The following is a 26,356-nucleotide window of genomic DNA, read 5'->3' as shown; positions in this document are numbered from 1 at the left end:
AAAGATATGGCAATGATAGCATGAAGAACAAGGGTTGGTAGGTAAATGGAATTATACTGTTGGAAGTTGATTCCAGACTGGAGACAAAAATTTATAATACATCATCTGACACATGATTATATCCAGAATATAAAAATAATTCTTATAGCTCAATAGTAAAAAGTCAAACAACCCAATAACAAGAGCAGATTTGGACACTATAGAAGAAGACATACAGATAAGCCAATAAGCATATGACCACATGCTCATCTTTCATCATTAGGGAAATGCAATTTAAAACGAGAGGAACATTCACTGACAAACCCACTAGAATGACTGTAGTTGAAAAGACTGACAACAGCAAAAGTTGGTGAGGATCTAGAGCAACCAGAATTAATGTAAAATGATACAATCTTTTTGGGGAACACTTTGGTAGTTTCTTATAAAGTTATGCATATGCTTACCATCAATTTCTCTTCTAGGTATTTGCCCAAGAGAACTGAAAGCATATGTCCACACAGGCTTGTACACATTTGTTTTAGCAGTTTTGCTTAAAATAGCCAAAAACTAAAATAATCCAAATGTTCATCAAAAGGGGGAATGAATAAACAAATTATGGTACAGCTATTGAATGATTTTCAGCAATAAAAAGGAACAAGTATCAACATACACAATAAGATGGATAAATGTCAAAGGCTTATGCTGAGCTAAAGGAACCAGGCACAAAAGAGTGTATACCATATGATTCCATTTATATCAAACTCCAGAACAGGCACAATTAATCTCTATTGATAGAAAACAGATCAGTGGTTGCCTGGAGCCAGGCGTGGGTGGATGCCTGCAGAGAGACATAAGGGAACTTTTTGGGTGATGAAATGTTCTATATTTGTCTTTACTAGGATGGAGGTTTCACAAATTATACATTTGTCAAAAATAATTGAACTGTACCCTTAAAATGGGTACAGTTTACATTATGTGAATTATACCTCAATAAAGATGGTTTAAAAATTGAAATGGTCACAACATTGTGGGTCGCTGTCACATGGCATTTTTACTTTTGGACATAGTTCTAGATATTCATGTCACCCAGAAATCCAGGCGAAGATAAAGGAATAATAACATGACAAAGGAAAAAGAGAAAACAAGAACTACAGTTTATAGTCTCCAAATACTTGTTAGCTTAGAAATACAATACAATAACAGGCCAGGCACAGTGGCTCACGTCTCTAATCCTAGCACTTTGGGAGGCTGAGGTGGGCGGATCAGTTGAGGTCAGAAGTTCAAGACCAGTCTGACTAACATGGTGAAACCCTGTCCCTACTAAAAATATAAAAATTAACCAGGTGTGGTGGCATGTGACTGAAATCCCAGCTACTCGGGAGGCTGAGGCAAGAAAATTGCTTGAATCTGGGAGACGGAGGTTGTAGTGAACCAAGATTGTGCTGCTGAACTCTAGATGGGCAACAGAGTGAGACTCTGAAAAAAAAAAATCTATCTATCTATCTATCTATCTATCTATCTATCTATCTATCTATCTATCTATCTGGATATATTTATTTAGATATATATATATCTGGATATGTATATATTTATATATATACACTTGGATATATATATATATATATCTAATGACATGCTGTATAATCTTTGAAGGGTAGGAAATGGCTGTTGAATGGTGATGGAAAATTGTATTAATTCATTCTCACTCTCATGCTGCTATGAAGAAATTCTTGAGACTGGACAATTCATAAAGGAAAGAGGTTTAACTGACTCACAGTTCAGCATGGTTGGGGAGGCCTCAAGAAACTTACGGTCATGGCAGAAGGGGAGGCAAACACGTCCTTCTTCACATGGCAGCAGGAAAGAGAAGTGCTGAACAAAAGGGGTAAAGCCCCTTATAAAAATCATCAGATCTCATGAGAAATCACTCATTATCATGAGAACAGCATGAGGGTAACTGCCCCCATTATTCAATTACCTCCCACTGGGTCCCTCCCAAGACAACTGGGGAATGATTTAAGATGAGATTTGGGTGGGGACACAGCCAAACCATATTAGAAAGTTAGTTTATTCCAGTGAATGTGGGAAACACCTTCTGGAAATAGAAAAACTGGCATCCTATCCTGGTGTGTACCATCACATAAAAAGCAATAAATCCATGATTATCAACTTCATGTGAATTAGAAGAGAGCTAAATGCATTCAACATTAAAACTCTGCTGAATAGAACTGGCTCTTGAATGACTCACCACACTTGTCATCCTTTGGGCCATCATTTATAGACATTGTGCTGGCAAAAAACTGGAGATCCATACAGAGATTAACAGATATCCTCTTAGTAGAAGGTGGGCAGCAAGGGAATTTAATGCAGTTGTGTTTAAAAAGAGGCTCTTCTGAAGTATAAAAAAGTGAGTCCAATGAAGGAGATTTCAGGAACAGTGGAGCCCAGTGAGGTAGGCCTAGTTTTCATCACCCTGGATCTCCTATCACCATAAGCAAGCTTTTCTCCCTATTTGCAGAGGCCAGGAGGTATTTTTCTCATCTGATAAACGAGTTTATTTTGGTAAACAAAATAAACAATTTGCATTTCCTTGGAAAAAATCCCATTATTTAAAGAAGTTTTGGATTTTACCTTTTAACCACTCAAAGTGGTGGCGGCGCCTGTAGTCCCAGCTACTCGGGAGGCTGAGGCAGGAGAATGGCGGGAACCAGGGAGGCGGAGCTTGCAGTGAGCCGAGATCGCGCCACTGCACTCCAGCCTGGGCGACAGAGCGAGACTCCGCCTCAAAAAAAAAAAAAAAAAAAAAAGAAGTTACAAATGAGAAAAAGACAAATGAGACAAATCAACCAATTAAAATGTATTAAAATGCATTAAATGAATTAAAATGTATGGCCCTCATAATTTAACACCTTGTTAGAGTAAACAAAATGTAAAAGCAAACAAAAAATATATAGGGAAATATGAATACTATTAAGTGAACATTGAATAGTATTCAGAAATCATTGTTAAAAATGTTTAGGTGTGATAATGGATTTGGGGTTTCATTTTTAAAAAACCATTTTTGTGCACATACTGACATATTTATAGATGAAACAATGTAATGTCTGGCATTTGCCACTATGTAATATGGGTGAGAAGAACTATACAACTTTAACTTAATATCAGATTCTTAAGGGAAAATAGCTCATGGGATTAATTATTATGGGTGAGTGTGAAAGTTTATTCTAGTGCGATGCTCTGGGAAACAGCTTTGGTGTTTCCTCTTCAAGCATCTGAAGCATGCGCCTAACCAGAGCCATAGAACAGTATAAAGAGCCCTCATAGCTTTTTATTCTTTGGTTCAGAACTGCCTTATACTCCACTGCCTTTTCCTTCTGGCCATGACTTTCATGGTCTCCATCTTACTTGGCTTACAGCTGGCTACCCTGTCTTTCCCTGGTGCTGATTCCAGGTTGATGGCTCTGATTAAGGCTTGGCACTTCCTTGGCATGCTGTTTCCAGCATGGACTCCTTTGTCTCTGCATACACCCCAACCACAGCCAAGTGGCATGATGTTCTCCAATGTTCCCAACCTCCTGGGTATAACACTGGAAGAAGCTCCAAAGAACCTGTCTGTTTGACGACGTAGAAAGGAGACTGATGTAAATGCAAAGTTTTCACATATAACCATCAGAATTGAAACAGAAAAGAGTGACACTATAAGTGCACTACAATTTCACTGAGGAGTTGGATAAGCAAAATTACAGATACCACAGGAACAATCCTGGAAACTGATTAAATTCCCTTTCTAGTTACACTTTGAATTTCATCAGAATGCTATAAATTGTCATTTTAAAACCACAGTTCAAGTAATATAATATTTTTCAAACTGAAGGACATGTTCCTTTCATGGGTTGTGAAATTAATTTAATAGGCAGCCAAAAACATTTTTAACAGACCAGACTAGACTAGTTTGGAAAGAAATAAATGGAAAATATTAAAGTGAGTCATACATAGTAAGAGTGAATATACTTTCTGTAGAATTTTTCTCTTAGTTTTTCAAGTGTGTGTGTGTGTGTGTGTGTATGTGTGTGTGTATATGTGTTGTCACAGTATAAAATCAATTTCTTACTGTGGCCATTTCCAAAAATATTTGAAAATCCTTATGTAATGAATTTCTATATACGATAGAAACCAAAAAGATTCAGGGGGCAAAAAAGGTAACTCCGAAGGAAAATTTCTGTCAAAACAAAATCCTGGTAATTCAATAACTAACTTGTTACCCAAATCAGAGAACTAATCCATGCCAACCAGTCAGAAACTGTAAATAACCTGGTAGAAGGAGCAGGCTACTAGATGTCACCTGATTTGTTCTTTTCGTGTGGTTTTGCTGACTATGTTTTCCTGTTGAATTTAAAAGGCCCCACTCATTTTTGTTACTTGGTAACTGCCGTTTTCAGACCAGCTTTTGTCTGTTTCTAGATGCAGCCTGCAGGACACCAGCTGACAGTGGAAGGACTGAGGAAGCTTGTATAATTTTGTACAAGATCTACTGCAAGTTCAGCTGAAGAACTGCTCCAAAGTTTAGGTCATGGTAAGAACAAGGTTAGATGACATTAGTCGCTCAAACACAGACTCAAGCTGCAACAACTAATGCTCCTATGAGATTGGTTATATGCCAAGGTCATATTTGGCCAAAGAATGTATGCCCTTTGAAATCCCAGCAGGCATAGACCTACAAATTCTCAACTAAGGAGATAGATGTTCATTCATTTTTACAGCTCCTGGGTGGAGAAAACTATTTCCCCCTGCCAAATTTTTCTTTTATGTAAAACTTTAAATAAGAACTAAGAGCTTTCATAGTGCCTGCAAACCTGAAAATTTTTAATACAAATCCTCTAAAAGTTTGTGTCACTCACAGCTTCTTGCTGTTTTTTGTTTGTTTGTTTTGTTACTTTTTGTCTTCTTTGTTTTTTTTAGAACCTCCTCAAAATGGACTTGCATGTTCCCTTTCTAGAAGGAGTAAGTCCTATTCAAACCCTTTAAATCAAAGCTGGGCATGGTGGCTCACGCCTGTAATCCCAGCACTTTGGGAGGCTAAGGTGGGCGGATCACTTGAGATCAGGAATTTGAGACCAGCCTGGCCAATGTGGTGTAACCTCGTTTCTACTAAAAATACAAAAATTAGCCAGACATGGTGGCGGGCACCTATAATCCCAGCTACTCGGGAGGCTGAGGCAGGGGAATTGCTTGAACCCAGAAGGCGGAGGCTACAGTGAGCCGAGATTGCATCACTGCACTCCAGCCTGGGTGACAGAGCAAGAGTCCATCTCATAACCAAAACCAAAACCAAAAACAACAAACCCTTTAAATCAAGAGGTGAATCCTGAATCCCCATCTGGAAGGTACTGTGGGAGGGCATAATTATGATAGATAATCTATCTCAAAATGACATTTGGGAAATGAAATGTTCAAATTCTGACCAAGGGGATCAGAAGGAAATAATTCTGAAAGTCTTAAAAGGGGAAGGTAGGGTGGGGAACACAATTAGAGTGAAATCACAAGAAATGTGAAATGTACTTATCAGATGGCTTCACAATGTGCTCTTATTGGTGGTGTGTCCCTGGGCACCAAGGAGGCCAGGCCTACTGTATTGAAAGCAGAATGGAGGGGAGCTCAGCATGGTTCCTCCGAGCAGTCACAAGTGATTCATATGGACCCAGCTGGGGCCCCAAGAAGGGAGAGGGTGCGGTAGTGTGGACACTGTGGATTTCCAGGAACCATAGCAATCCACAGCTCCAGCTCAACAATGATGCAAACCAGGACCTTGCCAAACTGTCTTCTCCCAGAGAACAGAGTCTGCTCAGGCTTATGTTCTTGCCTCATTGCGAGTTTCAAATGAGGTGACAAGAATGGCATCTGGAACATTTCCTGGCAGAGAGGGCATTTCTCCCCTCCCCTCTCCCAGAGCTTGTTCCTTTTCTTACCTCTCTCTGTTCCTGCTTCACACTGAAAGAGCCTGGCAATGGAATGAGACCAAACCTTCGTTCAAATCCAGCCTCCCTACTTGCTTGCTTAGAGCAAATCACTGAACTCCTGTAAGTCTCAGTTTCCCCAGCAATAAAAGGAAGAGATAATAACTCTTACCTTATAGAGTCATATGAGGATCGGGGGAATGTACATAATGTGCTCTGCAAACATTCAACACTCAAGGTCAGGGCTTCTCAACTTTGCACTTTAACATTTTGGCCAGGTCATTCTTTGTTGTAGGGGGCTGTCTTGTGCATTGTAGGATGTGTAACAACATCCCTGATCTCTACAAACAGGATACTAGTAGTACCTTCCTTCTCCTTCCCACAGTCGTGACAACCAAGAATGCCTCTAAATATTGCCAAAGGTCCCCCTGAGGGCAAAATCAGGCCTGGTTGACTATGATTTCCATCTTGCTTTCCTTTCTCTCTCTCTCTCTCTCTGTCTTTCTCTCAGTTTTGGGAAAGTGAACTGTCATGTTATGAACAGCCTAGATCACAAGTAACTAATGTCCCAAGCAAATAGCCAGCAAGCACCTGAGGCCTGCCTGCAGCCAAGTGAGTGACTTTGGATAAAGACCCTTCCTCGGTTGAGCCCTGAGATGACTGCAGCCCTAGATGACGCACTGATCACAGCCTTTGACAGATCCTGAGTCAGAGGCACTTAGCTAAGCCATACCCCCATTCCTGACACACAGAAACTCTGAGATAATAAATGCTTATTCTTTTAAGCTGCTAAGTTTTGGGGTCATTTGTAATGCAGCCATAGGTAGCTAAGACAAGGACCAACAATGATCAAGTAATATATCAGTGTTGCATGGGAAGCAGATGCGTCTATGCACATAAGAGATCTCAGAGGTGACCCCATAGGCAGATCCTGAGGTTTCCATGGTTTTGGGAGGGGAGGACATTTGCATTCTTGCATCAGTATTATTTGGTTGTCCCGTATATATTTAGTGCTCTTTCTGTATATGACTTATTGAAACATCCCCTTTATCTTTGTAGGGCTGTGGTTTACCATTTAAAAATGTTAAATGAAACGTCTCTTATTCTAAATTAATTTTATCTTCTTATTCACTATATATGAATACATTTTTCTTGACTATCATCAGTGGTATACTAGTTTGTGTTCTCATTTTCCTAAACATATTTTATTATAAATGTAGCAAACAATTAATATAAAGAATATGAAACAGTGGGGGGAAGCAGAATGTTAATGAGAATTAACCATTATTAACAATTTAGTATGTATCTTTCCAGATATTTTCCATGAAACACAATTACACCACATAAATACGTATTTTTTTTTCAAGATTCTTTGGTTTCAAGGGATAGAAACCAAAGCAAACTGGCTTAAGCAGAAAGATTTTCTTGGCTTGGATAACCAAAATTCTGGAAGCATACGAGTAGAATTACCTACCTTAGACATGATTGAAGCCAGGACTAGAACATCACCAGGAATTACTCTCTTTGTCTCTCATCTCTATGTCTCAAGGTGTGTTGGCTTCATTCTCCCACATTGGGCTTTCCATGAGTCAAGGATGTGGCCACCAGGACCTCCTGGCTCTGAGTCTCTTACAACTTTATGACTGAAGTAAAAAGAGGTGTTGGTCTCCCAGCTTGAAAAATCCCAGGTAATGTTTCTGATTGGTTTAACCTGTTGATTAACCACTCCAGCCAAGGGTGTGAGGTATTATGAGAAGCTCAGCTGGAGTCACATGTCTAATCTACTGCTGGAGAAGGTTACTAGACAAAGTAGGGGAAGGAGTGCTTGGCAGCCAATAACAGTAGGCACCTATCACAATCTTTTATCTAAATATTATCATGATGTGCATCATTAGTCTCAATTTGTTTTAATCAGTAAATTACATATCACAGGCTTCTTTACATATGAACATATATTATGCTCAGTTTATTCAATAGTCTACACTCAACAGAACAGAAATATGAACTGTTTTGGTTTTTTTTTCCAATCATTTCTTTCAACCATATTCCATGAAATCTCCCTTTCCTGCCCTTAAGAATATCTTGGGCAGATCTCATAGTTTTCTGGTTACTTTTAATTATTAAAATGCGCTTTCCTATCTAGAGTAGTTTAAAAACTAAATCTTACATCCAATATGATGTTCATTCTCTTTCTCAAACCACCAGGCCAGGGTAAGTTTCAGGAAGGGGCTTGAGGTAAAGAAGGGCATGACTTGCCTTTTCACTTCTCCTGCCCTCCCTCTTCTGTGGTTGGAGTGAGAAGGAGGGAGAATAAGAAAGACATGTGTCTTTATATTTATGTGGCTGTTGTGGGATGAACTGCATTCCCCTAAAATTCATATATTGAAGCCCTAACTTCCTATACCTCAGGTTGTGCCTATTTTTGGAAACAGGGCCTTAAATGAGGTGATTAAGTTAAAACGAGACCATCAAGATGGATCCTAAGTCAACCTGACTGGTTTTCTTTGTAAGGACAGGAAATATGGACATAAAACGAGATACCTTGTGTGCATGCCCACAAGGATGACCATTTAAAGCAAACCAAGAGAGGCCACAGAGGAAACCAGCCCTTGATTAGTTCCAGTCTCCAGAAATGTGAGAAAATAAATTTCTGTTGTTTAAGTCATTTGTCCTTAACCTTTTTGGCACCAGGGACCGGTTTCCTGAAAGACAATTTTTCCACGGATGGGAGGCAGGGATAGTTTCTGGATGAAACTTTTCTACCTCAGATCATCAGGTATTACTTAGATTCTCATAAGGAGTGCACAACCTAGATCCCTTGCATGTGCAGTTCACAATAGGGTTCGTTCTCCTATTAGAATACCATGCGACTGCTGATCTAACAGGAGGTGGAGCTCAGGCGGTAACGCTGGCTGGCCCACCACTCGCTTCATGCTGTTCAGCCTGGTTCCTAACAGGCCATGGACTTGTACCGGTCTGTGGCCCAGAAGTTGGGGACCCCTGGTTTAAGCCAACCATTCTGTGGCTTATACACAAGTGTTCACAAAGGTCCTTATAAGCAGGAGGCAAGAGTCAGGATCAGGGAAGGAGATGTGAGGTTGAGGTAGAGGTAGAGTGAGGTAAGGAAGGAGCCATGAGCCAAGAAGTGCAGGTAGCCTCTAGAAGCTGAAAAAGGCACGTAAGATAATACATTTGTGTTGTTTTAAGCTAATGTGTTTGTGACAGCAGCAAAAAGAAAGTATACACTCTTTATGTTCTTAAAAGAGATGTATTGAATGCTGTGAGACAGGACATTTAAACATTTTTATTTTAATATAATTTCAGACTTTCAAAAAAGTCACACGAATAATATAAGAAACACTTGTGTTCCCTTTATTCTGATTCACCAATTGTTAATGTTTCATTCCATATGCTTTATCATTTGCTCTCACTCACTCTATGTTTTCCTAAACCATTTGAAAGTAATTTTCACATATTATAATCTGCTAGCCACAAATTCTTTATAGTTTGTATATACTAAAAGCAGGGAGTTTTCTTACGGAACCACACTACAATGATCAACATCATAAACCATAACTTTGATGTAATACTGTAACCTAAAATTCAGATTTGAATTGCTCTAATTGTCCCAGTAATGTTTTTTTGTGGTTGTTATTTTTCGTGGCCCAGGACCCAATCCAGGAGCATCTTGTGAATTTAGTTGTCATGTCTCTTTAGTCTCTTATAGTGTGTAACAGCTTCTTTATCTCTCCTTGTCTTATATATTTTTGAAAATTGTGAGTAAAGGCTAGTTATTTTATAAGATATTTTTAAATTTTACTTTGAAGTTTCTGCATAATTAGATTCAGGTTATACATTTTTTTGGCAGAAATACGACAGGCATGATATTGTATCCTAGTCTGTGCGCCATATCAGGAGGCACACAACATCAGCTTGTTCCATTATTGATTATGTTAATGTATTACTGATGATGAAAGTTGCTATCAATATTTTCCCCATTTGTAATTAGTAAGTAATTTGTAGGCAGAATACTTTGAGATTACCTTCCTAACTCCACCAACCACAGTGTTGATTCTCACCTTTCCCTATTTCTATTTGTTAACTCCCTTTGACATTGGAACACATGGCTTCCATTATCTAATACGATATTTTAACCTGTCTGAAGTGATTTTTCATGCCACTATTTTCCCATTATTTACCACTCAGTATCATAAGTCATTTATAGTCCCTATGAATAGAGAAAATGTATGTGTATTTAATTATAAAATCTTGTTCAAATTGTTTTTAAAAGTTCTTTTTGGGACTTTCATGTTGCCAAAACATTTTTCACTTTTTCACTGAAATGTTAATTTCAGTTTTGTTTTGTGACTTTTTAGGGGCGGGGAGGGGAGAGAAAATTTATTGGAAGGTATATAAAAGGTTTACAACTTAGATAATAAAATAAATTACTCTTTAGTTTAAGAATTTCAACTGACCTAAGGCATTATTACCTGGAAGGCCCCAGGGTTCGTGGCACAGCTATGGTTATTCAAGTTCCTGTTACTCACGTCCGTATAAGAGACCACCTGAGCAGGCTTAGTGTGAGCAACAAGACTGTTTATTCACTTGGGTGCAAGTGGGCTGAGTCCGAGAAAGGAGTCAGTGAAGGGTGGTGGGATTATCATTGGTTCTTATAGGTTTGGGATAGGCGGTGGAGTCAGGAGCAATTTTTTGTGGGTAGGGGATGGATGTTACAAAGTACATTCACAAGGGCATGGAGGATGTATTGTCACAAGGGTGGGGAGGAATGTTACAAAGTACATTCACAAGGATGGGGAATATCACAAAGTACATTATCACAAGGGAGGGGAAAATGTCACGATGGCTTGACCATGTGTGGCCAGCTCAGAGGACCTTACAGTTCCAATGAACATCACAGAAGGGCTCATTCCATGGTAAGCATTTTCTTTTATTCCACATGAGGATGCTTTTGACTTCACTGAGAAACTTCTGATGGGTTCTAATGACATCTTAGTGACTCTAAACGCTATGTTACCTCAGGCCTGTGCCTTCATCCACTTCAGGTTTCAAGCTGGGTCAGGCCTGGGCAGAACTGATTTTTCTATAGGATCATCTAAATCAGGGGTTCCCAACCCCCGGGCCCCAGGTACTGGTCTGTGGCCTGTTAGGAACCAGGCTGTATAGCAGGAGGTAAGGGGCGGTGGGGAGGTGAGCATTACCGGCTGAGCTCCACCTCCTATCAGATCAGCAGCAGAATTAGTTTCTCATAGGAGCGCGAACCCTATTGTAAACTGTGCGTTTGAGAGATCTAGGTTGTGTGCTCCTTATGAGAATCTAACTAATCCCTGATGATCTGAGGTGGAACGATTTTATCCCAAAACCATCCCCACATCCCCACCCCTCTGTGGAAAAATTTTCTTCCACAAAACCAATCCCTGGTGCCAAAAAGTTTGGAGACCATTGATCTAAACAGATTGGTGGCTTTCCATTTCCTAGGGGTGGTGAATTTAAAATCAGAATCCACTATTTGATATGGTTATCTAGCTTGACTTGATTAAGGACAGAAGGGCCAGGGAACAGAGTAGTCATGATACAATTATTCTGATAAAGAGTCTCTCGATCATGGGAAGAACTGTTTTGCTCAGAGCACACTGCGGAAGAGAGGAAAACCAGGGTGCAGTACCAACACACTATGAACCTAAACATCAGAAAAGATTCCTAAGGGTATCCGATGAGCATTCCCAGGAAAGAGCAGAATGGCTATACATGTGGGCTTGACCCCAGAAAGATTTGATTTGAGTCCTGGTACCACTATTTGTTTACTGGATGACTCTAGCCTAGTTACTTAACCTTTTTTAAGGTTTGGTTTCCTGCTCTACAAAATAGGGATAATAAAGGTGCTTATATTGCATGGTTGTTGTATTTCTTAGTATGTATTCCAAGCTCAGCAAATGTCAGCTCACTGTAATTTTACAGATTTTACCCAATAAAGACTTCAGTTTGTCAATTCTTAGTTTTGTTGAATCTTGAGGGAAAGGGTCAAAAGTGATCATTTTTTTCATTGGCAGGTTGCTCTTTAAAATAACAAGATCATGTCCTGCAACCAACCATGTGGGTAGGGAGAATGTGTGAACTCCCTATTGATGATCATAACGCAGCTGAAGAAAATTTGTCACCTCAGTGTGGTACAATGTACTTACCATGATGCTAAATATCTTGTGGACACATTTCCAGGACACACTGAGTAGTACTGTGGCACAATTGTGTGCATATAAATCATGGATTTCTTCTCTTTTTTTGGTAATAGTTGGTAGAACTACCGTGTTTCCAATATGAAATGACATGGGGGACTATACATGAAATAATATTAAGAGAATAAAAAGCAGGATCCTACTGGCTGCCTTTCTCAATCACGATTGGTAATTCAAAGACACATTGAAATAGTTTGGCTCTGTGTTCCCAACCCAAATCTCACTGAAATTGTAATCCCCATGTGTGGAGAGAGGGGGGTGATTGGATCATGGAAGTGGTTTCCCCTATGCTGTTCTCATGATAGTGAGTGAGTTCTCACAAGATCTGACAGTTTTATAAGTGTTTGACATTTCCTCCTTCACAGGCTCACACTCTTCTCCCTGCTGCCACCCTGTGAAAGAAGGTGCCTGCTTCCCCATCCGCCATGATTGTAAGTTTCCTGAGGCCTCCCCAGCCATGTGGAACTGTGAGTGAATTAAACCTTTTTCCTTTATAAATTACCTAGTTTCAGGGAAGTTCTTTATAGCAATGTGAAAATGAACTAATACACACATAAATTCAGGTCAAAGTCCTCACCTCTCCACAAACACCACAGGTCCTGGGCACCTGAAGTGCCCAGTTCTCTAGATCTGGGGACTGTTCCTACTTTTGGCCATGGTGGTCAGGTTTGTTCCCAGCTTAGTCTTTGAATTTAGTCTTTGCCATATGTTCTTAAACTCTCTTTTCCAGTATCTACAAGTGGCATCCACCAATGGTCTCTAAAGCATCATGCTCTGTGTCTGGGTCTAGGACATCATAGGTGTTTAAAGGATACCTAGAATTTTTACCTCCTTCAGAAGGTATCCAGGAAAGGTGGGCCTTGGTGGGAGGGGTCTTCTGAACCCACAGGACCTCATAGGCCTTGTCTAGAGTGAGACCAGACCACCTGGTTGAGGAATAATCCCACTCTAAGACTTGATGTGGAGGCTAGGACCCAGAACTTGACTCATTATGGCTCCCTTGGCTTCACGGTACTATTATAGAATCAAACTGGGCTCCACTGGCCTGGCACAGTAAGGCCAGACATCCACACTGAGGTTTGAAGTGGCAAGAAAGGAAGGTATTTATTTGCAGGGCACCAAGAAAGGAGAATTGGCAGCTAAAGCTTATGTCCTGACTTCCCCAATGACTTGCAAGTAAGGGTTTTTAAAAACAGAGGTAAATTTCAGGAAAGCAGAAGTTACAAGCAAAATCATAAATCAATACGTGGAGGCTACACGTGGGTTATGGCCTGAAAGGGTGGGATATCTTGAAGCAGGAGCTTACAGGTCATAGGCAGGTTCAAAGATTTTCTGATTTGCAATTGGTTAAAGAAGAGAAGCTTTGTTTAATAATTTATGGTCAGCAGAAAGAATGTTAGCTCTGGCTCATGGGTGTGACTTCCTCCAGGACCCTCAGGAAGAAATCTAGAACAAAGAATGGTTGTCAGAATTCAGTCCTCAGTTCTCCCTTACCTGAGGTCTACGTGCCAGTGTATACATTTGTTGGAGGTCCAGGTTTATGAAAAATAACTCAGGTACATATGTTAAGATGTTATCTTTAGTTTTTATAGGGAACCAAACATCTTGGGGCTTGTTTCAGGCTACCATTACCTTCTTCGTTTCGGGCTACCATTACCCTTTTTTTTTTTTTTTTTTTTTTTTTTTTGAGACACAGTCTCGCTCTGTCGCCCAGGCTGGAGTCCAGTGGCGCGATCTTGGCTCACTGCAAGCTCTGCCTCCCGAGTTCAGGCCATTCTCCTGCCTCAGCCTCCCGAGTAGCTGGGACTACCATTACCTTCTTGTTTATCAAGCTGCTGATTCACTTTCAGGGCTAGCTAGGTGTCTGGAATTTCCCTTGAAGGAGCTCAAGATATTCCTTTATTTCCATGCTTGGGGAGCCCACAGACCCCTAAAAGGGGTCTCTGCTCCATCTCAGTACCTGGATTTTCACTTCCTTACTAAATCAGTCAGTTATAAAAAGCAGATTCAGCTCTAGCCCACATCTGAGTAACTGAGACATTATCATCTCCACTTGGCAAAAACGGAAGCGTGAAATGTGAGTCAGTTGTTTTATTCCACTTCCTAGTGGAGAGAGACAGTTTCTTATCCAGTGTGAATCGAGTCATTCAGGAAGAAACTCAATCCCAGAGAATTATTCAGACGGCGATTGAAGCCTGCTCCTAATTAGACACAGGCTGACTCAGGGGCCAGGGCCTGATGCGGCTGGCGAGCAGCTGTCTCACACGCTCACTTCTTACTCAGTCTCCTGGCACCTGTGCCTCCCTCTATCAAATAAACACAATTATAATTACTCCCTATGTAAGTGCAGCACAACCTGATTTCCACGTTATTTATACTCCCCACCCCCAAACACACATACCATCTTCTGAGGAGGTGGGTTCCAGCTGCTGGAGGGCCCCAAAGTGCTACCAGTATGCAAGGCTGGAGGTGAACTCCCAGGCAGAGCTGAACTGCTCACCAGGAAGGGGACAGGGTGGCGCTACAGGAAAACAAAATTTCCAGGGGAAAAAAACAGGAGAGGGAGACACAAGACCACAAGGTTGGGAAACGGGTCCAGGGCAAAGAAGAATCCAGCTTGGAGACCAGATACTTCCAAAGAGAATTGGGGATGTCAGGCTGAGATTTTGCATAGGAATTTCCTACAGGATTTATATAGGAGATTTTGTGTAGGAGCTTCCTATAGGATTTGTATGGGAGATTTTGTAAGATTTTGTGTAGGAGTTTCCCATAGGATTTGTATAGGAGATTTTGTAAGATTTTGTGTGGGAGTTTCCCATAGGATTTGTATAGGAGATTTTGTAAGTTTTTTTGTGTAGGAGTTTACTACACAAAATCTTGGTCAACACCTATGCAGTTCATTAATGCTTTTGGTGCAGAACAGATTGTCTATTTATTTACTGGAAAGGAGAGAGATGCTGTGTCCTGCATCAAGGTTAGCAAGAGATGAAAAGGAGGCTGAGTTACTTGTGTAGTTACAGTATTTTTAAAATGTCAGTTTGCCAGCCTAATCTGTGAGCTACATGAGGATAGGGATTATCTCTTGATAGCAGATCCCTAGTGCCTAGCACAATGTGAGCGCATAACAGGTGTTCAAACATTTATTGTATGAATACATTAAATGCCTTCACTCAGTGGCTGCATACAACTTCTGATCCCCAACTGAACTGAAGTCTAAAATAATGTTTTTTTGTCCCTTTGCCCAGGGTTCTCAGGGCACATTAGAAAGCTGATGATTTGGAGCATGGTAGGAGTGGCAGCAGCAGCAGCTTTAGGGCAATGCTTTCAAAAAGATGCTCTTCAGCCCTCAGAAAGGGGTACTGCTGACTGACAACACAGCTGGAACCCCATATAGAGGAAATAACACGGGCCATCAATATGCCCACTCTAACAAGGGAGACCAATCTGATTTCCATAAGTATGAAAGTCAAATGTTGCTAGGGGATTTTGCATGCTGACATATAGAGAAAAATAAAGCTTTGCTTAAAGAGTGCATACATTCTTTCTCTGTTTACCCTCTGGGAACATCCATTGTAAAGAGAAATTGAACTCTAATTGTACTCAATTGTGACACTTAAGAAGAAATATAAAGTATATGTAGTTGCAACAACCTTCAATCTTTTCCTTAGGCTAAATGAAACATACTAAATTGAGAAGGAGGTGCTATAGGCTTCATGGTATCACTAGAATAAAATGGTATAAATAGTATTTTGAATCAGAAGATGTGGCTTGAAGGCCCAACTCAACCACTTACTAGCGATGTGAGTTCCAAGGCTTATTTTAATAACTGATTTTGATTTTGCTTAACTTCTTAATTTCAATAAAAAATATAACCTTAACTGTATAAAACCAGTAATCAAATTGTGGCAAGATTTTTTAAAAAGAGCAAGAAAAATATTCTTGATTAATGACATTTTAATATTTCTTTATATTTGTAGTTTTTCTATCGTGTCTAGGTATGACTCATGTTTCGCTTAACTTTATTTGAGACCCAATGTACTTCATCATTCTGAGGACTTATGTCTCTCTTTAATTCTAAACATTTTTCTGATGTTATCTTTTTCAGATACCCTCTATTCTTTCTACTTTGTCTTTCTGGAACTCCTATTTGGTAATGTTGAACTTCATCTGAAATCTGTGCTTCTGGAAAGCAGGGATGGTTAAGAAATCTACCCTCGTTTTTGTATTCTGGAAACAGCTAACCTCAAAGGGCACCCTGCCCTTGTATAGTCTGATATAAGACACATCTCCATCCTTCCTCATGACTCAGTTGGACTCTCGACGACTCTCTTGTTTACCAGCCTCTGCAAACCCAGGTTCCCTTCCTTTTCACTGAAACATTCCTCATTAATGAACATTCATCTATTGCTATAGACTGAATAAAATCATCTCCTTAATTTCTTGGTGCACTTTGTCTTTGACATGTTAGACACGCTAGATACATAGAACATTAACCTTCTCACCCATTTATCCTTGTTTCTGCTTCTATTTCTTGATGAATCTCCACCTCTTTATCTCTGAGTTATATTGTGAGTACTTTGTTCAAATCTATCCACCAGTTTGCTAATTCTCTATTCAGTGTTGAATCTGATATTTAAACAGGTTTTCATTTCTAAAAGTTATATTTGGTCTTTCTCTCTCTCTACCTATTCTTTTCACATCCCATTGTTCTTTCATGATGATATCATTACAGGATTTTTCCTTAGTTCAGCTAAAGACGGGGTCCTTGTCCCATGGCCAGGGACAAGGCCAGTTCAGACTCGCAGATAGTTTGAAGGGTAAGATAGGGTTTTATTGGGTGAAAAGGAAATAAAGGGAGAAACAGGGACTCTCCACAAGGCCAGAGTTCCTCTGTTGTGCTTCTCGCCTCACAGCTTGAATCCCAGGTTCCACACACACGGAAGAGGAGGGGCTAGGCTCCTCCCACCTGAAAATGGGGTGAACTTCTGTGGCTCTGCCCCAGTGTGCCAGTCAGTTAGAGTTTTGCCAGGGACCCTCTCCCACCTGGCTGTCTCAGTATCTTTAATTATTTTAAACATACTTCTATTTTAATCTTATAGATTGCTATATTTTCTCCAGACGGTGAAAATACTGCTTCTCCCTGTTTGTTGTGTCTGCCAATTCTCCCTCAAGGTAGATTGCTTCCTTGTGTAGTTAATAATTTCTTATTGTAAAGTTACCTTAGTGTTTCATTTTTTTGGAAGGTGATGGTGGTGACTCCTTTGTGCTCTGAATTGTCAAAGTATCACTGCAAAACTATTTTGAGTTTGCTTCTACTTCAGTCCTAGAGTCCACAAATCCTAGACCGATTTTTTTTTTTTTTGGAGACACTCTGACACCTAGGCTGGAGTGCAGTAGCACAATCTCCCTCACTGCAGCCTCCATCTCCTGGGTCTAAATGATCTTCCCACCTCGGCCCCCAAGTAGCTGGGACTACAGGGGTGCACCACCACACCTAATTTTTTGTATTATTTTTTGTAGAGACAGGGTTTCACCATTTTGCCCAGGCTGGTCTTGAACTCCTGGGCTCAAGTGATCATCTGCCTAGGCCTCCCAAAGTGCTGAGATTACAGGCGTGAGCTACCGTACCTGGCCCAATTTTTGTTTTTAAGTTTATTTTGTGTTTTATTTATTTATTTATTTTTGAGACAGGGTCTCACTGTGTTGTCCAGGCTAGAGTGCAATGGTGCAATCTAGGCTCACTGCCATCTCCACCTCCTGGGTTCAAGCGATTCTTGTGCGTCAGCCTCGTGAGTAGCTGAGATTACAGGCATGTGCCACCATGCCCAGCTAATTTTTGTATTTTTATTACAGACAGTGTCTCACCACATTGGCCAGGCGGTCTTGAACTCCTGGCCTCAAGTGATACACCTGCCTTGGCCTCCCAGAGTGCTGGGATTACAGGCATGAGCCACTGCTCCTGGCCTATTTTTATTTACTTTTTTTTTGAGAAAGAGTCTCGCTTTGTCACCCAGGCTGGAGTGCAGAGGCTCAATCTCAGCTCACTGCAACCTCCTCCTCTGGAGTTCAAGTGATTCTCCTGCCTGAGCCTCCTGAGTAGCTGGGATTACAGGCATGCCCCACCATACCCAGCTAATTTTTGTATTTTTTAGTAAAGATGGGGTCTCACCATGTTGCACAGGTGGTCTCAAACTCCTGGCCTTAAGTGATCCGCTCCCCACTTGGCCTCCCAAAATGCTGGGATTACAGATGTAAGCCATCACGCCATGCCTTAATTTCTTTTTTAGAGACAGGTTCTTGCTCTGTTGCTGAGGCTGGAGTGCAGTGGTGCCATCATAGCTCACTGGAGCCTTGATCTCTTGTGCTCAAGTGATCCTCCTGCCTTAGCCTCTCTAGTAGCTGGGACTGTAGGCATGGACTACTATACCTGGCTAATCCTAGATAATTTTTAATGTTAATTTATCACTTTGGTTTCCTGCAAGAGAAAGGTAATGAAAATTTGGACTCTATAACCTTATATTTGATTTCCCATGAGTTATATATTTTCCACCCAGGCTCCTGGTTAACTTCAAGATCTATTGACACTTTCCCAGGCTAGTGGATGGGATTGTTCCTAGTCCCATTTTCACAGATAGGATAGCTTTCCAAAATTCTCAGGTTTTTTTTTTTTTTTTTTTTTTTTTTTTTACCAGAGACATAGTTCCAATTCCCTCTTCATGTGAGATGCTTACACACATAGACTTTTAAAATTATCCCTCAATAAAAACAAACAAACAAAACTGATCTGTTATAGATATATAAGTCTTAATTCAACAATAATCTCCCATGGATCTCTACACAATTTCCACACCTTTTCTGTTACCATAATATTGAATTGGATCATACAGATAGAGTGTGTTTTCTTCCTAACATTGATGTCCATGATAAAACTCTCTTCCATTAACAGAGTTTTGGGAGATGCTGACTCAGTTGTAGTCAGCAATGGCAAGGGCAGTCAAATTCAAATTTTCAAATGCTAAGCAGTGAAGGAAGAACCCCCATATGGGGAGGAAATTTGGGACCTGATAATTAGAGTCCCAAGAGAGTCTCCTTCTCTTTGCAAGTTACTATTGCTATCACCATGCTGACTTAGAGTGTGGCTATCATTCCCTGTGTATCCCTGTGAGCCCCATGTGGATCCACTTTCTTCACTTAGAATGGGGAAGAACAAAGAAGTCAGGGACATAAAATAGAGCTAGAAATGAGGCTACTATAAGGAAATGTACTAATAAAATTTTTTTTTGTTTTTTTAGACGGAGTCTTGCTCTGTCACCCAGGCTGGAGTGCAGTGTCACGATCTCGGCTCACTGCAGGCTCCACCTCCCAGGTTCATGCCATTCTCCTGTCTCAGCCTCCTGAGTAGCTGGGAATACAGGCACATGCCACTGCCAAGTTGGCTAATTTTTTTGTATTTTTAGTAGAGACGGAGTTTCACCTTGTTAACCAGGATGGTCTCCATCTCCTGACCTTGTGATCCGCCCGCCTCAGCCTCCCAAAGTGCTGGGATTACAGGCATGAGCCACCGCGCCCTGCCAAGAAGTTTTTACATACTTGCTATTGATAGGGCATAGGTTTGTCTATAAGTTTTCCAACTGCCAGTTTTAAGTAGAAAACACAATTGGTTAACATATTTCATCTATATTAGTCCCTTCTTGCACTTCCATAAAGAAGTACCTGGCCAGGAGTGGTGGCTCGCACCTGTAATCCCAGCATTTTGGGAGGTCGAGGCAGGTGGATTGCTTGAGTTCAGGAATTTGAGACCAGTGGGGACAACATGGTGAAACCTTATCTCTACAAAAAATACAGAAATTAACCTGTCATGGTGGTGGCACGTACCTGTAGTCCTAGCTACTTGGGAGGCTGAAGCGGGAGGATCATCTGAGCCTAGGAAGCGGAGGTTGCGGTGGACCGAGATTATACCACTGTACTCCAGTCTGGGTGAGAGAGTGAGATCCTGTAAAAAAAAAAAAAAAAAAAAAAAAAAAAAAAAAAAAAAAAAAGAAAGACCTAAGACTGGGTAATTTATAAAGAAAGGAGGTTGAATTCGCTTGTGGTTCTTCAGGCTATGTAGAAAGCATAGAGGCTTCTGCTTCTGGGGAGGCCTCAGGAAACTTACAATCATGGCAGAAGGTGAAGGGAAAGCTAGGCGTGTCTCACACGGCGGAGCAGGAGGAAAAGAGAGAGTGCGAGGTGCTACACATTTTTAAACAGCTAGATCTCATGATAACTCACTCACTCACTGTCACAAGAACAGCACTGAAGGGGTGATGTTAAACCATTCAGGAAGGATCCACCTCCATAATTCAGTCACCTGCCACCAGGTGACTAACATTGGGGATTATAATTCGACATGAGATGAGTGGGGACACAGAAACAAACCATGTCCGTGAATAAGATATAAAAACCAATTGGTTCCTCAACCGAAGTTTTGGGTGCTAATAAGTAAGGTGAACTAATATGAGGGGAAGGTGAAAGAAATACTTTGCTATATCACTTGGAGTGAAGAGTATTAGAACCCAGAGTTCTTGCTTGAGGAAGAATAAATACACACTAACCTGCCCTTCAAGGCGGGCAGGCCTTCACAGATACCTTGTTTGCTGGGTAGAATATTCAGCTTTGGGACCAGAGCTTAAGGGAGACGATGAACTACCCTGGTGGTCTTTCCCATATTTCACTCAGCCTTCCTTCTTAATGAAAGTAGAATTTGAAGTTGCATCATGTTTTCCCAGCCTGGGTAGAGAATCCACATTTCCATCCAGGCCTGTTTGACGGTAAATTTCTCCTGGCACAGGCCCTTCCTTGTGTCTCCCAGATAATCTGTTTATCATGTCCATATTTAGTTTTCTAGTTTTTATTCTCCACTGATATTTGTTTCTGGGTCTCAGCCCTTTCAGGTTCCTATTACCCCTTTTGGTCACCCTACACATGTGGCTGAATGACCAACAACTAACTCTTTTCCTGAGTGGTACAACTTCATACTAGTTCTGTAAATCAAGGGGGTAGAATTGCCAAGGGGTGAATAATGTGCCCCTAGGAATTCTAGCCAGAGTCAGGTTTTCTCTAGCCACCGTCTGTGTACTGGGCACTCTCTTCACTCAGCTTTTAATTTTTTGTTTTATTTTTTAGGTTGGGGGTTCTTTGGGAGAGCACTCCCCTGATTGGTTTTAATTTCGGGTGCTGGAAAGAACTCTCAGACCTGAGAGTCATGAGATTTGGTATAGAAGGAGCTATGTAACACTGAGCAAGTAATTCACTTTCCCACCTCATTCTTTATATTCACATCTGAAAACAAAAGAGTTGAAATAGAATAGTAGATTTAAACGTTCTAAGATGCTATCTTCCAAAGAAATTTTAAAAGCCAACCCAATAGATGAAAAGAGAGTTGCTGTATTGAAAGTGGAGGTTTGGGTTGTGGTAGTGGTGGGTGCTAGCCCCTTCCCTTTACTCCCCATGGAAGTCACAGAGCACCCCTGTTGAACTGCTCCAACTTTAAAGAACAAAGTTGTGAAAAAAGAGATCTAGATCAAAGGCAAGAATTTTTTTTTTTTTTTTCCGTAAAAGGCCATATAGTAAATATCTTTGATTTTGGGCAACATTTTGGGGCATAATGGGTATTTTTTTTTAACTGTAGTGATGGTTTCACAACATACATATTTAAAAATTACAAAATTTTACATTTTTTGAAAAATGATGGGTTCCTGCTATGTTGTCCAGGCTGGAGTACGGTGGCTATTCACTGGCATGATCACAGCCCACTACAGCCTCAAACTCCTGGGCTCAAGCAGTCCTCCTGCCTCAGCCTCCTGAATAGCTGGGACTACAGGCATGTGTGCCACCTTTTCTTGGCTAAATTCTACATTTTAAACATGTGTGGTTTGTTGTATGTCAGTTATACCCATTAAAAAGATCATAGTATTTGCAGAAATATTAGACTTTCATAGATTTAAAAAAGGGAATAATTGGGATGTAAAAAAGGGAATAGAGGTACCTGTGGAAGGAGTCTCTATACTCTCAGTTATAGAATTTAATTTAGGCTGTAGTGATTTTCAGCAGGACACAGACCCTTGGAATGGAATATGTAGTGAATCTCAATTTTTTGTTGTTGTTGTTCAGCTTTCCTTCTTTCTTTCTTCTGTTAACAGCATCCTTACTCCTTTCAAGAATCTTTCTCTTTATGGTTACCCATCTGTATGATTACAGTAAGAGTGCCAGTCACATTGCCTTAGCAAAAGAGGTAATGGTGCCCTGTCCCCTTTCAATAGTTAGTGGTTCAACGATTTGGTAAAAGACTCAGGCATTGAAAACCCATTCCTGCTGAGAGGCTGAGGTGGGCGGATCACTTGAAGTTAGGAGTTCAAGACCAGCCTGACCAACATGGCAAAACCCCATCTCCACTAAAAATACAAATATTATCTGGGCATGGTAATGCACACCTGTAATCCTAGCTACTCGAGAGGCTGAGGCAGGAGAATCACTTGATCCTGGGAGGTGGAGGTTGCAGTGAGCTGAGATCGCACCACTGCACTCCAGCCTAGGCAACAGAGGGAGACTCTGTCTTAATTCAAGATGTATCAGAGACTTAAATATTAAACCTAAAACCATAAAAGCTCTAGAAGAAAACGTAGGCAATACCATTCAGGACATAGGCATGGGCAAGGACTTCATGTCTAAAACACCAAAAGCAATGGCAACAAAAGCCAAAATTTACAAATGGGATCTAATTAAACTAAACAGCTTCTGCACAGCAAAAGAAACTACCATCACAGTGAACAGACAACCTACAGAATGGGAGAAAATATACTCATCTGACAAAGGACTAATATCCAGAACCTACAAAGAACTCAAACAAATTTACAAGAAAAAAACAAGCAACCCCATCAAAAAGTGGGCAAAGAATATGAACATACACTTCTCAAAAGAAGACATTTATACAGCCAACAGACACATGAAAAAATGCTCATCATCACTAGCCATCAGAGAAATGCAAATCAAAACCACAATGAGATACCATCTCACACCAGTTAGAATGGCAATCATTAAAAAGTCAGGAAACAACAGGTGCTGGAGAGGATGTGGAGAAATAAGAACACTTTTACACTGTTGGTGGGAACGTAAACTAGTTCAACCATTGTGGAAGACAGTGTGGTGATTCCTCAAGGATCTAGAACTAGAAATACCATTTGACCCAGCCATCCCATTCCTGGGGATATACCAAAGGATTATAAATCATGCTGCTATAAAGACACATGCACACGTATGTTTACTGTGGCACTATTCACAATAGCAAAGACTTGGAACTAACCCAAATGTCCATCAATGACAGAATGGATTAAGAAAATGTGGCACATATACACTATGGAATATTATGCAGTCACAAAAAAGGATGAGTTCGTGTCTTTTGTAGGGACATGGATGCAGCTGGAAACCATCAGCAAACTATTGCAAGAACAGAAAACCAAATACCGCATGTTCTCACTCATAGGTGGGAATTGAACAATGAGATCACTTGGACACAGGAAGGGGAACATCATACACCAGGGCCTGTTGTGGGGTGGGGGAAGGGGGAGGGATAGCATTAGGAGATATACCTAATGTAAATGACGAGTTAATGGGTGCAGCACACCAACATGGCACATGTATACATATGTAACAAACCTGCACGTTGTGCACATGTGCCCTAGAACATAAAGTATAATTAAAAAAAGGAAAAAAAACCTCATCCTGGAAGACATATATATATATGAATATATATATGAGTATATATACATATATATGAATATATATGAATATATGAGTATATATACATATATATGAATATATATGAGTATATATACATATATATGAATATATATATGAATATATATACATGTATATGAATATGATTCGGGACATGGATAAAGATATACAGAGATCTACAGGTTTACTGAAGACAAAAGAGAGAAGACTTTTCTTGCCTTTGGGTTGAATATCTTGGTTTTAAAACCCAAGATATTGACTGTGGGTACGTATGTGGAAGAAACCTGAGGGTGTTAGGAAAGAACTTACACATTCACTTATCTCATTGTGTATACATTTTATTGCATCCTTAGTATGTGTCAGTTAATGGTCAAGATGTTGGGAACAGTGGCAAATAGGCAGAAAGAGGGGCATACTTGATGATGATTGAAAAGGAAGTCCAGTTGACATTGACTGGAATCTTAAATCTAGTCTCACCTGAGAACACATCCATTCTGCCTTCCACAGTTATGTAAGGCTATGTGATTTCCTCTTTGCTGAAGATAGCTTGAACTGTTTCTGTCCCTTGCATGTGAAAGAATATAACCAATATAGAAGTTGAACAAGTGTCTTGGCAAGAATATAAAATGGGTCTGTGTAATTTGAAATGATATATTCAATAAATGTGCATTATTTATAATGCAAAACACAAAAAGTGGAGCCAAAAGTTTTTGGCTAGTGAGGATACAGGATACACATAATGTAGAGTGAGAGGGTAATGTAAATTATTGAGGGTTTTTTCCTGAAATAATAGTAATAGGCATCATTTTTAAGGCACCTAGATATGCCAAATACTTCCCAGACATACATTTTTCAATCTTCAAAACTTTATTTCAAGGAAGATATTAATAGTTGGTTAAGATCTTGAGAGGGTCAAATAAATAGCACCCTGTTTCTTTACCTAAGTTCTAAATAACCTGAGAAATAAGACAGTGGAGAAGAGAGAAGCAAAATATCACTTTTATTACTGAAAAAGATTAAGTTAGATGACTTAGATTAGCACGAGAGCCAAATGCTCCTGCACTGAACTTACCTAGTCACTTGAATGCCGTACCAGTGTGGACTTCCCATTGTGGGAGCTGTCAAGGGAAGACTGAAAACACAGAAAAATAGTTCACTCCCAAGTGGGTAATCTGAGCCAAGAACATTTATTTTTACCAAATTCACTAATCAGATAAGTCATTTCACCTCCCCTGCGATAGACAAATTACAGGGTGGAGAAAGGGTATAAGCACGTCCCTATTTGAAACCCTCCTACTAGAAAGGAAACTTCAAAAGTGGGGAACTCTTTCCTCAACATAGTTTGATTTTACACCTGATGAAAATGAAGCTCAGAAATGTTAAATGATTTGGCCAAGATCAGACATTTAATACGTGGCAGAACCAGGAATCAAGGTCAAGCTGACAACCAAGTTCTTCTCTTTCAACCATACTTTGCCTCTTGTCAACTTCTAAATGTTTGTGTGTAGCCCAGCACTGCCTCTGCTAGGAATTTAGCCATCTTTCCTCATTAGTGCACAAAGATATACATAGAAACATATCTGCTATAGCACATTTTTAGTGGAAAAAAATCAAAGAAACCCAAATTTCCTTCAACAGGGAATCATGAAATAAATTACGACACGTATGAAGAGTAGAATGCTTTGTAGCATTTTTTTTAAAATGAGGACCAATTATCTGCATATCAAATGGGAACAAAATAAGATATACTTAGTGTAAAAAAGCATGTGACAGGACAGTGTGTAGACTGTGTTCCTGTTTGGGCACATTTCAAAAATATCTATTCATATATGCTTAGAACATTTCTGTAAAAATATTTTTTAAAACTTATGGTTACCTCTAGGTGTTCGAAGGACCAGTGATCAGGGCATATTGAGTTTTTACACTTCAAACATTGATCTAGTGTTTTTCTCCTCTTTTTCTTTTTTTGAGATATAATTAATATAGCATAAAACTTATGCCCTTACAGTACACAGTGTGGTTGGTCTTAGCATGTTTAGAGTGGTTGTGAAACTGTTACCACTCCCCTAATTCCAGAACGTTTTCATCATCAAAAAGAAACCCTCATACCTATTATCCATTACTCCCTGTTCCTTCATTTCCCCAATCCTGGCAACCACTGATCTACTTTTTAATATCTAAAGATTGCTATTCTGGACATTTCATATAAATTGAATCATATAATATCTGGCTTCTTTCACTTAGTATAATGTTTTCAAGATTCACTCATGTAGTATTATTACCTTTTTATGACTCAATGTATGTGTATAGCACATACATTGTAAATACATAAATAAATAAAAAAGTTTATTCTTTTTTATGACTCAATGTATGTGTATAGCACATTTTATTTATTCA

The 26,356-nt window shown here is 40.0% G+C and overlaps 1 long non-coding RNA gene across 1 annotated transcript in view; it reads left to right on the top strand.

Moving 5' to 3' along the window:
* The first annotated feature begins 12,601 nt into the window (after nucleotides 1–12,601).
* LOC126963025 (uncharacterized) overlaps nucleotides 12,602–26,356 on the top strand; it is an 80,544-nt gene continuing 66,789 nt past the window's right edge. The window contains exon 1 of the long non-coding RNA XR_007728896.1: nucleotides 12,602–12,615. This is a non-coding gene — a long non-coding RNA (uncharacterized LOC126963025). The remainder of the gene's footprint in view (nucleotides 12,616–26,356) is intronic.

Source organism: Macaca thibetana, chromosome 9 (genome assembly GCF_024542745.1).
Source record: "Macaca thibetana thibetana isolate TM-01 chromosome 9, ASM2454274v1, whole genome shotgun sequence".
In the NCBI taxonomy this organism is placed as follows: Eukaryota; Metazoa; Chordata; class Mammalia; order Primates; family Cercopithecidae; genus Macaca; species Macaca thibetana.
This window is presented reverse-complemented; position numbering and strand designations above follow the sequence as displayed.